Raw genomic sequence first — 18150 nt, forward strand, 5'->3', positions numbered from 1 at the left:
GAAATTGTATTAAATTGTGTTTTATATTTCGGTGGGCGGGAAAGGTGGTTTGTGTGGGGTGATTTAGGTGTTGTTGTGCGTGGCTCATAATAAAATTATATTTTTTTATTGTATATACAATGTTATAGTCTTTAATAAAATAATTAACTAAATAATTTTTAAAAATTGTCCAAATATTTTATTCAACACCAAATGTATGTTCTGTCATACTTAATACTAAAATATGAAAAAGATGAAATTAAAGGACACAGGTTTAAATGAACATATTTTTGAATGTAATTGAGATATTGGCTTGAAATTTTTTGTAAAGGGTCGAGAATTTCCATATCTAACTAAAAAAAGATATTAAGGGATAAATATGGACTAAATTGTTGTAGCTATCTGCGACCCTATTAAAATTTTGATATAAAGCATAGTTTTAGAAATTCAACAAATATGTAATATATGACAAAATCTTTATTTATGAACAAAACTCAATGAAATCTTCAACGCTTGTTAAATTTGTCATTTCAAATAAGAAAATGCAAAAAAAAAATTAAAAAGGTCGAGAATTTCCATATCTAACTAAAAAAAGATATTAAGGGATAAATATGGACTAAATTGTTGTAGCTATCTGCGACCCTATTAAAATTTTGATATAAAGCATAGTTTTAGAAATTCAACAAATATGTAATATATGACAAAATCTTTATTTATGAACAAAACTCAATGAAATCTTCAACGCTTGTTAAATTTGTCATTTCAAATAAGAAAATGCAAAAAAAAATTAAAAAGGTCAATGGGCATCCCGCAATTCCCAAAAATAGTAATGAAAATCCCAAAAATGGGATTTTTTACATTTTTGCCCAAAGGGTCCACATTTCTTTCAGGGCTGGGAAAATAATTTTGGAGTAAATAGAAAACATATTGAGGTTTCCAAAACTGCTTTCAGTTTTCTGATCCCAGCTTTGGGATTTTAGAACATGTCGCCCAAAGTTGAAGTTTTGATAAAAAAAAATAGGTCATATTCGGAAGGACGCAGTGGCAACATTTTCAAAAAATAGGACAAGTTTTTTACGCCAAAGCGTTCTGTGTAAAGATACCTTTTAGAAAACTATAAAATTGTTATATGTTCTTAAAGAAAATTTTATTTTATTAATAAAAGAGTTAAGACACATTTTGGGCAAAAAAACGGCAAAAATCTAAAATTTTTTGAATTATTAAATTAAAAAACGTATATTTTTGGATCTGTAAATGATATTGATCTGAAATTTTTTGTATATTATTGAAAATTTTGTTGTCTAACTAACAAGAAAAAATTGAGTCCATTTGGTCCAAAATTAGGCCCGGTAAATTTTTAAATGCCTATAACACGTATATTATATTTCAGAAAATATAAAAATCTTTGTATTTGGGTGAAAAACAAAAAAATGGCACGAGTTTACAAATTTTACATGTCGTAGGTACCCTACTTTGAGCCGCCACAGCTCCGTCCCTGGGGCATCTGCGGGGTTCATCTTCAAAACTTAAACTCGAATACTTCTTGGCTACGCTCACGCCAAATTTTATCCCGATCGGATCAGCCGTTTAGAAATGCCAGATTTATTTCCAAAAAATTTCCATTCTGCCCCACTGTGGAATCCAATAAGACCTCTTGGAATAATGAAACAGTATGTATAACCAAGAAAAACCTATAGGGTGACCCTGTTGAGAGCAAGACGAAAAATCTCCTCAAAATGAGCAATTCTGATTAGTATGATAGTACTTATTCTGAGTGGACACACAGGATTACGAGCATATTTATGCAAAAGTGGATCGTGCGGGCATAGGTTATTAGGAAAATGTTTGTTAGAAATTGTATCAAAATGAGAAATTATTTATAAATAAAACATAAAGCAATTAATAAAGTAAGAGATAATCATTTTTTTTAATGTATGTTTACTTTAATATATTTTAATACCCATAATCAAAAAATATGAATATAATAATGAACAGTTTTATGCGAACCAAAATCTTTCTACCAAATTTGGCAAAGATAGGTCCATAATTGACAATACATACAAGATCCCATTCAAAAAATTTCTTTAACGCACATTACTGGATAAAAAATAAGAATATAGCAATAAAGTTTGACTCAAGTAAGTTCTTTGCGAGCCATAATCTCTAAAGCATGTAATACCCCATTTACACATACACGAAATCTAGTACTTATGAGATTTCGAAATTTTCACTTTTTATTTTGAATTTTCAAGTGGACGAGGAGCCACGCCCACATTAATAAAATAAAAAATCGTATATTTGAGAGAACATAACAGTTAGAGTCCTCAAATTTAGTCGGAGCACTTCAGTATTAATATGATTATTCAGGATAAAAAGTGGGCGGACTAGCGTTGGAAGGCATGGCACCTCCCATATAAATTAAATACAAAAATTCGTTTATCTTGGCAACTATTACAGTTAGAATCTTAAGTTTTTGCACGAATAACTTTAACTTCTATGTAAACATTTTGGGTAATAATTTGGCGGACTACTCATGAGTGGAGCGGCACCTCCCATATAAATTAAATGCAAAAACTCGTTTATATTGGAAACTATTACAGTTAGAATCTTAAGTTTTTGCACGAATAACTTTAACATCTTTCTAAACATTTTGGGTAATAATTTGGCGGAGTACTCATGAGGGAAGCGGCTCCTCCCATATAAATTAAATAAAAAAATTCGTTTATCTTGGAGACTACTACAGTTAGAAGCTTAAATTTTTGCACGAATTACTTTAACATCTAGGTAAACATTTTGGGTAATAAATTAGCGGACTGCCCACAAGGGCAGCGGCACCTCTCATATGAATTAAATACAAAAATTCGTTTATATTGAGATAATGTAACAGTTAGAGTCCTCAAATTTTGTCGGAGCCATTTTAGTGTCAATATGATTATTTTAGGATAAAATGTGGGAGGACTAGCGTTAGGGGGCGTGGTACCTCCCATATAAATTAAATACAAAAAATCGTTTATCTTGGAAACTAATACAGTTAGAATCTTAAAATTTTGCATGAATATCTTTAACATCCATGTAAACATTTTAAGTAATAAATTGGCGAATTACCCATGAGAAGAGCAGCACCTGCCTTATTAATTTAATACAAAAATTAGTTTTTCTTGAGATAGTGTAACAGTTAGAGTCCCAAAATTTTGTCGGATCCTCTTTAGTGTCAATATGATTATTAAGGATTTGAGGATTAGCGTTAGGAGCGTGGCACATTCAATATAAATTAAATGCAAAAATTCATTTATATTGGAAACTATTACAGTTACAATCTTATACAACTAAATTCTAAGAATTTTGTACGAAGGACTTTAATATTCATCTAAACATTTTTAAGAAAAAAGAGCGAACTTTCATCTGAGGAGGCTTGGATGGCCCATATGAATAAAATAGAAAAATTCGTACATCTGAGAAACTGTTAGAGATAGAATCATTAAATTTCTCTTGAAAAATTTCGACATTCATCTGAACATATAACGAGGGAACTATTAATGGGGACTATGAATGAAATTCAAAATATTGTTTATCTAGGAAAATATGGAACTAGATTCATCAATTTTTGCTTATATTACTATAATATTCATCTGAACATTTTGAGGATAAAGGGCGGACTTTTATCTGGGGAGTTTGAAGCCCCCACATGAATTAAAAAGAAAAAATAGTTATCTACGAAACTATTAGATCTAGAATCCTCAAATTTTATATGAATAACTTTGACATTCATGTGAACATCTAGAAAATTGTGGGCTGGATTTCAGTTGGGGGATTGGCACCACATATATGAATTAATATGAATTCAAATTTTTAATAGATAGAAAGAAATTGGCGAACTTGCAATAATTTGCTCTCTCATATGTAACATATTGTTAATCTGGAAAACTATTGTGGTTATAATTTTCAAAATCGTTAAGTGAGTTTTTTTATTTATACTAGAGGGTAAAAAAAATATTGTATATCCCAAGGCATTAGAAAAAGAATTTTTCTTTAAGACTAAAGGTATATATAAATTATTTTAGCAAGTAAGAAGTGAATATATCATTTATGTATTATTTTGGAATTAAGAATTTAAATAATTTATCATCAAAATAAATTATAATAAACCTTTAATAAAAAGTTTATAATTTAGTAACTACTTAAATATTTTTTTTTAATTATTATTTTTTAATTTCCATAAGGGTAGCGAAGCACACCGGGTATTAGGGTTTAAAATAAAAGGTAATGTTATATTTAAATATCAATTTTTAAAAACAAAATTTTAATAAATATCCCATTTCTTCTCCTTATTTTTTAATTAAACATAATTTCAAGAAATATTAGCAAAAATGAAATCTTCCTAAATGTCAAAAATAGTAAGTATAAACGGTATAGATTTATAAAGAGATTTTACATGAAATCTAGTAGATTTCGTTCATGTTTAAATGGGGTATAAGATGAATTGTATCTTGCCTCAGATATAATTAAGCCAATTATTTTTGAATATAATTGTAAACATTTATGTACAATTTTAAAGGGCCAGGGTTAAATGAGGCCCTATAATTAAAAATTCATGCGGGTCATCATGGTTACTGTAGAACTTGGTTTTGCAGCTTTTTGGTACGAGTATATAAAACATAATTATGAACTTAAAGGCCCTATTCGAGGGTTTAATTGTATTGGAGCTAGGTGAAATAATGGACCGATATTAACCATTTTCAATAGGTTTCGTCTCCAGTACTATAGAAGACCACGTGCCAAATTTTATTAAATTATTTTCAAAATTGTGACCTGTTGGATTAAAAAAAATTACATTAAAGCCAATTACTGCAAAAAAATTATATTCGAGTTTTATATGAACCAAATTCGGTTTACAAAAAATTTATGATAATTGACCGTACCTCTCATATAAATTCCTTTTTAGAAAAATTAATCATGATAATTCAGCATATTACTAGTTCAGCGATGAAAGTCGACTCACATGCTCACGGTTTATAAATTGAACAAAAATATTTTGTTTTAAAAAAAAAATATTATTTAAGCCATATTCCAAATATCAACTTGACGTCTAAGGGGAGCATTTCTTTTCCGGCATATGGTTTGATGGTGGCTAAATGAGGAATGAATCGGTTAAGATGGCCATACACGTTGACTTCTCCATAGACGTCAAACATTCATATTAAAATTAAAATAATAAATAGGTTTGCTCGTTTAATTCAGCAGTATAAAATTTGTTATGATAACAAAAATATCATTTTTGAGATGTTAATTTTTTTAACAAATTGTAGCAAAGATAAATAATAGTTGTTTTATTTTAAAACAAACTTTCAATTCAGCAGTATATAATTTGTTATGATAACAAAAATATCATTTTTGAGATGTTATTTTTATACCCTTCACCTTCGTGAGAAGGGTATATATATGTTTGTCATTCCGTTTGTAATTTCTATAATGTAATTTTCCGACCCTATAAAGTATATATATTCTTGATCCTTATAGATAGCGGAGTCGATAAGCCATGTCCGTCTGTCTGTCTGTTCAATCAGTTTTAAGAGGACCCCAGATATCGGCGAGATCTGAATCTTCAATAATTCTATTAGACATGCTTTCGAGATGATCGCTATTTAAAATCAGCAAAATCGGTCGGTAAATTATGGAGATATGAGCAAAAAAAAAATCCGACACAACCTCTGAAAATTTCATCAAAAAATTGTTAAAAAAGCAACAAAAACACTGTATATAGAAAAAGATGTACACGTGTGTGTAGATGTATTTGGTTTTATTCAGCTGTGTATTTTTTTGTATGTTTGGAATCCAAACATACAAAAAATACACAGCAAAAAATATGATTTGCATTTTTTGTTAAAATAAAATAATTTCCCCTTTTGTTTTGCAAATATATTTTTTAATGAATAGAAAAAAGTATGTACAATAATTTTTATGCAAATAATGTAAGTTTGAAATTTAAAACTAACACAAATTTTTTCCAAGTGCTTTTTAAAACAATTTTTTTACGACAAACAAAAACAAAATCTACGTCTCGTCAATGTTTACCAGCAATGAATCAGAGGTCGAAGTCGACCGGCTTCGAGTCGGAGCTTAGCCGCCGCCGAACGATATTTAGTTGCTTGAGCCGCCGCCGAAACATTCGGCTTAAATCGACTCAATTTTTTTTAATGTTTTTATTAACTAGACTGTAAGATCAATTATGTTTAAAATACACTATGGTGAAGGGTATATAAGATTCGGCACAGCTGAATATAGCACTCTTACTTGTTTTTTTTAACAAATTGTAGCAAATAACAAATAATGGTTGTTTTATTTTAAAACAAATTTTCAAAAGGAAGGTATTTGTATTTTATGTCAGAATGTAAAATATTATTTTTATACCCTTCAACTTCGTGAGAAGGGTATATATAAGTTTGTCATTCCGTTTGTAATTTCTATAATATAATTTTCCGACCCTATAAAGTATACACATTCTTGATCCTTATAGATAGCGGAGTCGATTAAGCCATGTCCGTCTGTCTGTCTGTCTGTCTGTTGAAATCAATTTTTAGAGGACCCCAGATATCGGCGAGATCCGAATCTTCAATAATTCTATTAGACATGCTTTCGAGAAGATCGCTATTTAAAATCAGCAAAATCGGTCGGTAAATAACGGAGATATGAGCAAAAATCCAAGACAACCTCTGAAAATTTCATCAAAAAATTGTTAAAAAAGCAACAAAAACACTGTACATAGAAAAAGATGTACACGTGTGTGTGTAGATGTATTTGGTTTTATTCAGCTGTGTATTTTTTGTATGTTTGGAATCCAAACATACAAAAAATACACAGCATAAAAGTATGATTTGCATTTTTTGTTAAAATAAAATAATTTTCCCTTTTGTTTTGCAAATATATTTTTTAATGCATAGAAAAAAGTATTTAAAACGTTTTCAATTATATGAGAGTAGATTGTGAGTTATTGTACAATAATTTTTATGCGAATAATATAAGTTTGAAATTTAAAACGAACACAAATTTTTTCCAAGTGCTTTTTGAAACAATTTTTTACGATAAACAAAATCTACGTCTCGTCAATGTTTACCAGCAATGAATCAGAGGTCGAAGTCGACCGGCTTCGAGTCGGAGCTTAGCCGCCGCCGAACTATATTTAGTTGCTTGAGCCGCCGCCGAAACATTCGGCTTAAATCGACTCAAATTTTTTTAATGTTTTTATTAACTAGACTGTAAGATCAATTATGTTTAAAATACACTATGGTGAAGGGTATATAAGATTCGGCACATCCGAATATAGCACTCTTACTTGTTTAAAAATATTTTTGTATTGTAAAAAAGTTTTATTGACAAACCTATTGAAAATTGTGCTCGCACAAGCCACAGACACATTAAACTGTTACAAATAAGTAATTGAAAATTTGATATTTTTTGGATTTGTGCTCACACAGCCCCATAAACAGGCAACATAATGTCGAGCACATACAAATCATACACACAAATCCAACGTGTAAGGCCAGCTTAACCGATTTTCGGTAGATACAACTAATTAGTTAAAGCCGTGATACACGGTTGTCAGATCTTACAACGTTGTCAGTAAAATGTTCAGAAAATGTTTAATAATCGACAGAAAAGCATTACCGAAAATATTGTAAGACAAAATTTGTATGTTGACAGTATTATTACGCATTTTCTGCACATTTTACTGCCAATGTTGTAAGATCTAACAACCGTGTATACATAGAATTACTGTAATAGAATATTAATTACCATATAATACCCTACACTTGTTAAAAATATAAAATTTAGTTTAGTTTCATATCAATTGGAACATTTAAGTCAAATTTTGAAGATTTTAACAATAGACATACAATAATTTTATTCAATAATCTTCAAAATTGCGACCTGACAAGGCTTACATGGACGGACGGAAATAGATAAATTGACACAGAAAATGATTCTTAGTCGATTGGTACTTAAAGTTGGGTATAGGACCAATATTACTGTGCGTTACAAACATCAGCACAAACCCAATATACCCTCCCGGCCAAAGTGGTGTAGGGTATACAAATCTTAAAACTTAACTAATTATATAATTAAATTAAGGTTCACACAATCATTAGGTTGGTTAGTTTAACAAATTCGAGCTCTTCATAGCTTAATGTTTGTAATTCACAATAATATTGATGCTTTACCCACCTTTAAAAATACCAATTGGATCAGAATCATTTTAAATTAAAAATAAACGAAATTAAAAATAAAACAAGTAAGAAATTATAGTCAAGCGAGGTCGGCCATATAATACTCTAAACCTTTTACAAAAGTAAAGTGTGATTTGTTTTCATATTAAAGCATTTAAGTTAAATTGGACCTTGCCTCAGATATACTTAAATGATATTGTTGAAAAAATTGTGGATAATCTCTCTAAAGCATCTTGCCTCAGATATAATTAAGCCAATTATTTTTGAATATAATTGTAAACATTTAAGTCAAATTTTGAACGGGGCTTTTTAAAGGGGCTAAAGTGAAATGATGCCCTATAATTATAAAGTTCATGAGGGTCATCAAGGCTATTATAAAACTTGGTTTTGCAGCTTTTTGTCGAGATACGAATATATTAAACATAATTATGAACTTAAATTCCCTATTAGGCTGGTTCAGTTGTATGAGGGCTAGGTGAAAAAATGGCCCGATGTTAACCTTTTTCAATAGGCTTCGTCTACAGTAGCATAGAAGATCATGTGCTAAATTTCATTGTGTTATCTCCAAAATTGCAACTTGTAGTTTGATTACAAGGTTCACAATCCCTATTGGGGGGTTCAGTTGTATATGGGCTAGGTGAAATAAGGGACAGATCTTAACTGAAAAAATCCCAAAGACAAAAAGGAAAAGTAGTTTTAGGGCAATATTGCATTACGAAATAAAGGCCCAATTTTTAAATACAAATTAACCCCATAATAAGTGAAATTTTGCCCCACAGATAAAATGAAAAGTGACCATGATTTTAGGACAGTTTTTCGTAATGAAATTTTTGTATCCGTTTCTTTTGGAAAATTTTTTAATCTCAAAAATTTAATACTTTTCAGCTTTGGAAATATGGTAAAAAAATAAATTTAATTTAAGTTAAATATAATTTTTTTCTTTTGTTGTTGGTTTGTAAAATGTTCTTCGTCATTTAACTTTGATTATTCAATAAAGCCAGGTTTTAAATGATCGATTGCTACCGATAATATAAATTGTCCTGGATTTTAAAAAAATTTTAATTTTTTATTATGACTTTATATGGACTTTCAAATTGTTATTGCAATCCAATTTTCTAACGATTTTTACAAAAATATACGAGCAATTCATTAAAGAAGGTAGAATGTAATTTGGATTGTTTCCATGGTGAGAAATAATACTGCGAAAAAAGGAAAAATGTTCCCTTAGTTTCTTAAGTAAAAGCTCAGTAGTATTTTCTGAACTTTGAGATGGTACTACCATCTCAGCAGGACAACATTTAAGATCTTCTTTCACTTGATTACGCAAAGTATAACAGGAAGTTCGTCAGACCAATGTTAAGTTCGTTTGATGATTTATACCCAGTATATCTACTAAATTCGAAAATAAACTAGATGTAAATTGTAAACCATGATCTTCTGTAATTTTCAATGGAATACCAAAACGAGATATATAATCTTGAATGAGTATAAAATATTAAAATTATACTTTGGAATATTAACTTCCTTAATGTTGTATTTAGTTTTAAATTATTCATCTTTTAAACCATTTACAATATCACATTCTTGTTCTTTTTGTAGTGTATTAAAATTAATTTAATTTTTTGTTAAGTCATCTATGTCTAGCTATATTGATAATGAGTCAGCTACCACATTATCTTTACCACTAATATATCGTCATTAGTAAACTTTGCAATGTATTCCATATGTCTTGTTTGTCGAGGAGATCTGCCTGTTTTGGAGTTAAGAATATATGTCCAATGGTTTATGATCAGTGAAAATCGTAAAAGAATGCCATTCCAAAAAATATTTGAAGTGTTTAACTGACAAGTAAACTCCAAGTAGATACTTATCAAATATCGTTTTTCGGCATTACCTAATTTCCTTGAAAATCATCAGTAACTATATCATTCAAAGGAATTAATTAATCTTTTGCCAGCATAGGAATACATCTATGATAATAATTTATCATGCCAAAAAATTTTTGCAATTTTTTAATAGAATTTGTTGTGACATATTGTGAAATTTAGATTTTGTAATAAATTGTGTTAATTTAAAATTTTATATACGTTTAATATATAATAAGAATAAGCGAGAGATTAGTGAGTGTAAAAAAGTATAAAAATAGAGGAAATAAATTTATGGTGATTTTCATTTTTTACATCAGCACAAGTATTCCATTTTTCCATGAATGTTAAATATAAATATATAGAACATATCTAGAAATAAAAAAAATATAGGATACTTAAACGAAATCGTTGAACTTCGTACCTTTTAAAATACTGTAAAGTTATTAGAGCTCTAGAAAATCATATATGATTGAAATCTGAATATTTGAAAAAAAAAATAACAAAATGTATTGCAATCATAAATTAATCATCCTGGTGTTTAAACTATGATGGTCTTAAAAACTTATTTTGTGGTCATATTTCAAGCGGTTGGAGAATCTAAAATTGTTCCTTATGTAATTGTTTTTGTTTGTAATGAAATAGCTAAACTTACACTTAAAAATGTCTCAAAAATGAGTCGAAACTGATTAGAAATGGGGCTCAGTCTTTTGGAAGAGTTTTGTGTGGCCTAAAATGAGTTGATAAAATTCTCATTTCGTTTATAAAATGAAATGTATAAATATTTGAATATCTGTGATATTTATAGTTGATTTTCTGTCAAGGAAATTTAAATTATATTATGCTTTAATTATAATAATTTTATATGTTTAATGATCTTCTACGGAAGATAGCTGGGCGACTAATCAGTAAACTAAGTCTTAATAATTAGAATTAATGTTTAAAATCTGATTAATTTGAAAAAATAATAATAATAATGAAATATGATTGTTTAAAAATTTAGTTTGTAGTTAAATTTCGCGCAGTCGGAAGATCAAAAACTGTTTTCTGTTGTGTTATTTGGCTCATTAATGACTCAAAAAAGATTAAAAATTGAGTCATAATTGATCAGAAGTGGGGCTTATAAATGACTCATTTAGAAGAGTCGCGGGTAGGGTACCATTTTCTCCCGACGAATGTATCATTTATGATCACAAAATGAGCGCATATATGATAATTTTAATCGAGCAGAAGACTCATAAATGACTCGAATGTGATCAAAAATTTCAAAAAATACTAGCTGGGATACTAATAATAAAAAGAGCTGTAGTGTAGTGGTTGTGCAAAACAAATGAAACTAGTGTTGCCAGAGTTGTAGCGGCGCTGGTATGCTCGCGTTCGCCGGGCTTGGAACTCGCCGGATGGGGGTGGTTCTTGCTACCTCTCTAGACACCTACACCTACACATAAAAAACCATACCAGCTAAAAGAAATAAACTAAATAAAATATAAAGGGGCACCGAGTAGGTTTCTGTCTGTCTCCCTGATGAAACGTTCCTACGACCTTTAACGGCTGGCAGATGTTGTGCCAGGATAAACCCTCCCACTCGGGATTGGATAATCCCGCCATGACATCCTAATATTAGTGATGTCCCAAAATTTACCCTGCAAACTTTCCTTTCGCTACTTACCGCCGCTTATATTGATTAACCGATCATTTTAATTGATGAAGACTTTTAAAAATTTCATTTAAACATTATAAATGTTGGATTTTATTATCGAAATTATTCTCAAACAAACTTTAACAATATTAGATTTAAAAATTTAGTTTTAATTTTAATTCTACGCTTTACAATTTAGATTTAGTTTTATATTTAGGGTTTAAATTTAGAATTTCAAGTTAGCTTTAGTTTTAGATTTAGGTTTAAATTTAAGTTTTAAAATTTAAAATTTTGATTTAGCTTTAGTTTTAGGTTTAAATTTAGAATTTAGCTTTAGTTTTAGGTTCGAATTTAGGTTTAAATTTAGAATTTAAATTTAGCTTTAGTTTTAGATTTAGGTTTAAATTTAAGTTTTAAAATTTTGATTTAGCATTAGTTTTAGGTTTAAATTTAGAATTTAGCTTTAGTTTTAGGTTTGGATTGAGGTTTAACTATATGCGCTCAAATTTATGTTTACGTTTCAAAAGTTTATAATTTAGCTCGGGGATAAACCGGATCTGGCAATTCTTTTTCTGCGGCAACTAGCTGGTTTACGGGAGGCAATTATAGAGTGGGAAGAGTTCTTTTGGCTGATGAGGCTTTCCTGTCCGTCCGTATTAGGGTCCGTTCGGGTAAACCAGGTAAGTAATTGAAAATATCTTTTAAGTTAACACACCTTTTAAATAATTTTGCTTGTTTTCACAGGGTTTTTGTTATAAATATATATGGCTAAGACCACCTGAGATCTCAAAATCACGCGTTACTTTGTAAAAGGCCTGAGCTCAACCCTGTTCGCGCCGTTTGAGAAAAAAAACAAACGGAATGGATTCGATACGATGAATGATAGGTAAGCCTAGCAATACGAATATATATATTTATTTAGTCTAACCTTTCCCCTTTTCTTTTCAGAAATTATTTAAAAAGGACACTCGTCCGGTCCGTCTTGTCGTCCGGGTGCAAACTCACAGAAGGTCGGAAAACCAAATATTATACCAAAGCACCCCAGGAAAAAATTCATTATTTTTTTCGATTTTCATAAATTTTTTACTACAAGAAAATGCTACTCTGCAAAATAATTTTTACATTTACAGAAGAATTATAATATTTTGTATGTATTCTATATTTGTCAAAATGCAAAATTCTTTAATTTTTTCGATTTTTCATAAATTTTTTACTACGTAAAAATGCTACTCTGCACCTTCAATTTGAAATTAGAAAAACAAAAAATGATATGTGAAATAATTAAAAAATAAAATTTTTTTAGTTTGCGAAAATTAAAAGAATTTTTTTGAAGAAATTCTATTTAAATAATTGTATAAAAAATAAAAAATGTGTGTTTGTGTTATAAAAATTGTGTCCGAATCGTTTTTGGACTTCAAATATTGAATATTTGTTTTGAATTTACACAGAACATGTAGGTGTGAAGAGAGAAAGCTCCTTTTTGGTGGTAAAGCTTGAGTTGGCAATCTGTGTGTATTATCTATGTCGAAAGGTAAGTATTTGTGTAGAACTAGTTTACGTACAATGGAAACTGAAAACATTTAGTTTCCAGTTAGTTTTTCCCTATAAACTTTTCATACCCGTAATCATTTTTCAGATATTAAAAGTATACAGAACATTATTACAGGTACTCGTAAAGTAGAGCACAATAGGCCCGATTGAAGCCTAGGTTTTCTTGTAACAAGAATATTGGAAATTCCGTTGAAATAATCTTAAATTTTGGTAAAAAGGATACCAGGATTATCACTCATATTTGGAAGAGTTTTTCGAAAAAAATATAAATGAAAATGTAGAAAATTTATTATAAGGGATATATCCAAATCTGTAAGTTTATAATTCTAAAATTGTCAATAATATTTTCGAACATATTTTACCAGCACTACTGAAGGAATATGCTAAATTAAAACTTCTTTATCTGAAATTTGATCACAAATTTCTCGAAGAATGCATTTAAAATTTTATAAATAAAGTTGTCTTGGCGTTATTATAATGTTTAAAAAAGGACCTAAAGCTCATAAAAAAAGTTCATTGCAATAGGCATTACTTTTGGTTTTTGTTAATTATACTTTTTATGATTAATACACGTTATTAATACGCTACACGTTATTAATACGCTTTATGATTAATACACGTTATTAATACGCTTTGTCCAGCTTACATTGGACATCAACGATTACTATGCTTTATAAAAATAAGCATAGTAAAGAAAAATAAAAATAACAAATTAGCTTAATTCATAATATTATGTATTTTGATTGAAAATTTACGTATTTAAATTGTTAGTGTAAAGTATTTTTTTTCCAAAGGCACAAGATTGTTGATATACATAAATATTAAGATTTTCATTTTCTAAGTAAAGAATTCCTTTTTAATTATGATTATTTATTTGGAAATATGAATAAGTAACCAAAGTAAATTAATAAAGTAGCGACATCTCTTATTGTACAACAAGATCTCTAACAAACACATGTATTTTGTTTTTGGAATAATCCAAGAATGTGTCAAAATAAAATTTAAGAAAATTTCCTTTAACAACAAAGTGAACAAAACATAAATATAAAATATTACTTTTAAGTTGAAAATATTAAGGATTTAATTATATTATTATATATCATACAATTTATAACACTTTTAAACTACTTTAAAACTACTTTAAAACCACTTTTAATTCATTTTTCAACTTTTCACAAATTTTAACAAATTGCAAAACACAATTTAAAAATGGCGACATAAACAATGTTAACAATTTTCAAAACAAACTTTGACAACTAATTTTATTTTTCTATAGAAACTATAGTTAAAAAAAATAGTCAGCTGTTCAAGTGATGCTACTTTATAAATTTACTTTGTAAGTAACTTAATTTTAGAAAATAATAATTTAAAAATTGAAAATGAAGATCTGAAAAAAGGAAAAGAAAAATTTGAAAATGAAATTTCAAAATATAGTAATAGTTTAAATAGTTCAGCCATATTAAACAAAAAAATTGATATATTACAGCAAAAAAGAACAAAATTATTTTATAGACATAAAAACATTATAAGCAAAATTATTAAGAGAAGAAGAAACAGAAAACATTTTTGAAGATAAAATTAAAGATTTGCATCCGAATTAAAAAGAAATTATCAGAAATGCTATAGAAAATGCTAAAAAGTCCAACAATGGCAAAAGATATTCCTAAAAATTAAAATCAATAGCTCTAGGTACATACTTTTATTTCTAATGAGCTATAGAAATTTGCAGACAGACTTGAACCTGACTGGGCGAATTACTTTGATTTCCTTTGTTTCCGATTCGCTAAATTAACCTGTACTCAAAAAATCCCACCTGAAACTTTTAGAGATGAGAGCCATGGACTTAACTTAATTCATGACAATATCTTGTGATGAAATGTCTCTTAAAGTCTTAAATGTCTCTTAATGTTTTATGATAGAAAATCAGACAAAATAGTATGTTTAGAAGACTATGGAGATGAAAATAGAACGTCATGATCAGCCACCAGCGTAATGATTTTTATGGTTTAAGGGATTGGTGGTCAATATTGGAAGCAACCAGTGTGTTACTATTTTGTACATAATAGTTGTAATGCACAGTTGCGAAAAAAATATTTCAAAGCAAAGCATTGGCCTTAAACCCATCCATTTTGTTTGTGATCAGGGTACGAACTTCGTAAGTTTATATAAAACTTTTAATATTGCAATAAAAACTCCCTGTTTTAAACAAAATTCTAAAAAAATTTGCATGATGTTCCGCATTTAAGAAAGAGTACAAGAAATTATCTATCAAATTCTAAAAACAAGTAAGAGTGCTATATTCGGCTGTGCCGAATCTTGTATACCCTTCACCATAGTGTATTTTAAACATAATTGATCTTACAGTCTTGTTAATAAAAACATTAAAAAAATTTGAGTCGATTTAGGCCGAATGTTTCGGCGGCGGCTCAAGCAACTAAATATAGTTCGGCGGCGGCTAAGCTCCGACTAGAAGCCGGTCGACTTCGACCTCTGATTCATTGCTGGTAAACATTGATGAGACGTAGATTTTGTTTTTGTTTATCGTAAAAAAATTGTTTTCAAAAGCACTTGGGAAAAATTTGTGTTAGTTTTAAATTTCAAACTTACATTATTCGCATAAAAATTATTGTACAATAACTCACAATCGACTCTCATATAATTGAAAACGTTTTAAATACTTTTTTCTATTCATTAAAAAATATATTTGCAATACAAAAGGGAATATTATTTTATTTTAACAAAAAATGCAAATCATATTTTTTTGCTGTGTATTTTTTGTATGTTTGGATTCCAAACAAAACAAAAAAATACACAGCTGAATAAAACCAAATACATCTACACACACACATGTAAATCTTTTTCTATATTCAGTGTTGTTGTTGCTTTTATAACAATTTTTTGATGAAATTTTCAGAGGTTGTCTCGGATTTTTGTTCATATCTCCGTTATTTACCGACCGATTTTGCTGATTTTAAATAGCGATCTTCTCGAAAGCATGTCTAATAGAATTATTGAAGATTCGGATTTCGCCGATATCTGGGGTCCTCTAAAAACTGATTTCAACAGACAGACGGACATGGCTTAATCGACTCCGCTATCTATAAGGATCCAGAATATATATACTTTATAGGGTCGGAAAGTTATATTATAGAAATTACAAACGGAATGACAAACTTATATATACCCTTCTCACGAAGGTGAAGGGTATAATAATGTATATTTTGATGGCTATTTAGTAAGATGGGATGATATTGAATATGTTGTGCCCCCAAAATAACTGAAGCTCATATAAAGTCTGTAGTCTATTTACAGACAATGAAAGTTCAGTTAGCTAATCAGATGTTTAGCAAAACTGTGGTTTCTGCTATGAACGCCTTATACTCATCAGGATTAATCGATTGTTCAAGGGCGCCCACAATGCCAAACCCTTCTGAATTTCGTTTATTTTTTAATAACTTATTCGACATACATAACAGCTCAAATTCAAAGAAAAGTTTTGAAAAAGAATTGTATTGTGGTTCAGATAACCACTTAAATTCATTAAAGATATCTAGTGACTATAAAAATACTTGATAATAATAGGAAAATAGAAACATAGCAATAGATTTTAATTTCTGAATGGATGGCTATTGAATAATAGTAGTCTTTCACTATTATTCAACACTTTAAGCATTTTCACAGGATTGGATCAGGATAATTTGGAACACTTTTTCGGACAGATTAGATAAGGATGTGGAAATGCCGAAAGTGTGACTCCTTTAATGTTTAAATGTCTATTCAAAAAAAGATGGGGAATTAATTACGTTAATGTAGTTGAAGAAGGCAATTGTGAAATCACCGACGAATATGAATGTTCCCAAACAATTTCAAACACACCTAGTTGTGTTTTAGAAGATAGAATAAGTAACACAATTACAGAACTGAATGAATCTCAGCAGATCGTACACCAGACAGTGTATCAGATGATAATATTCTTGACGAAGACATAAACGAGTCTATATTTCTGGCTAATAACGCGTTTATTTATATTTGTGGTTATCTTTTTAGAAAAGATAGAGCTTTACACAAATGTTTATAGTACTACTGTCAACATCAAAAGATTTTAATGAACAAAACCTAGTGCGCATAAAATATATAGAAAAACTTAACACCGAATTTTTAAAATATTTCAATTCTGTTTGCCAAGTCACTTATTTATCTAAATATTTGTATACAAAACTTAGATGTGTTCCGCAGTATAAATGCTATGAAAATATGAACTCGGAAGAATTTATTTATAAGAACGAGAATATTCTTCGTTATCAAATTTTATAACAGAGATGCGGAACAGAGATAACAAACTTACCTATAGTTTTACAGATTTCGCATTTGTAAAATTTGTCAATATCATAAACATTTTTAAAATCTGAAATTACCTTTAGCTTCAAAATAGCATTATAATTGAAAGCTATACCCAGTGGGCTTTTCAATCTTAATAACAATATCTATAAGACATTACCAGTTTAGTTTCGTAATTAGGGATGTTGCAAATGGTAATAATAAATTTTATAATTTTCGAATGCAAATACAAATAAATCAAGTATATTTAAATAAAAAAGTGAGAATGACAAAAATTAATAATTTCGACGAAAAATCGTGTTGTTACGACATTTATACAACTAAAACAAAAAACAGTACAGGCACTTTTAATTTTCATTTGCTGTTAACATTTAAATCAGTCACGAGCAAAACTGAAATTCTAATGCACGCGTGCATAGGCCAAGAAATTTTTTTTGTTGACACACCCACACTATAAGCTTGTGTGTATTAGTGTGTCTGTGTTTTACTAAAATGACCACTTGTTTGTTGCTTTGTTACGATCTCAGAGATCAAAATCAAATCAGTTGCTGTTCAG

This window comes from Lucilia cuprina, chromosome 4 (genome assembly GCF_022045245.1).
Source record: "Lucilia cuprina isolate Lc7/37 chromosome 4, ASM2204524v1, whole genome shotgun sequence".
NCBI lineage: Eukaryota > Metazoa > Arthropoda > Insecta > Diptera > Calliphoridae > Lucilia > Lucilia cuprina.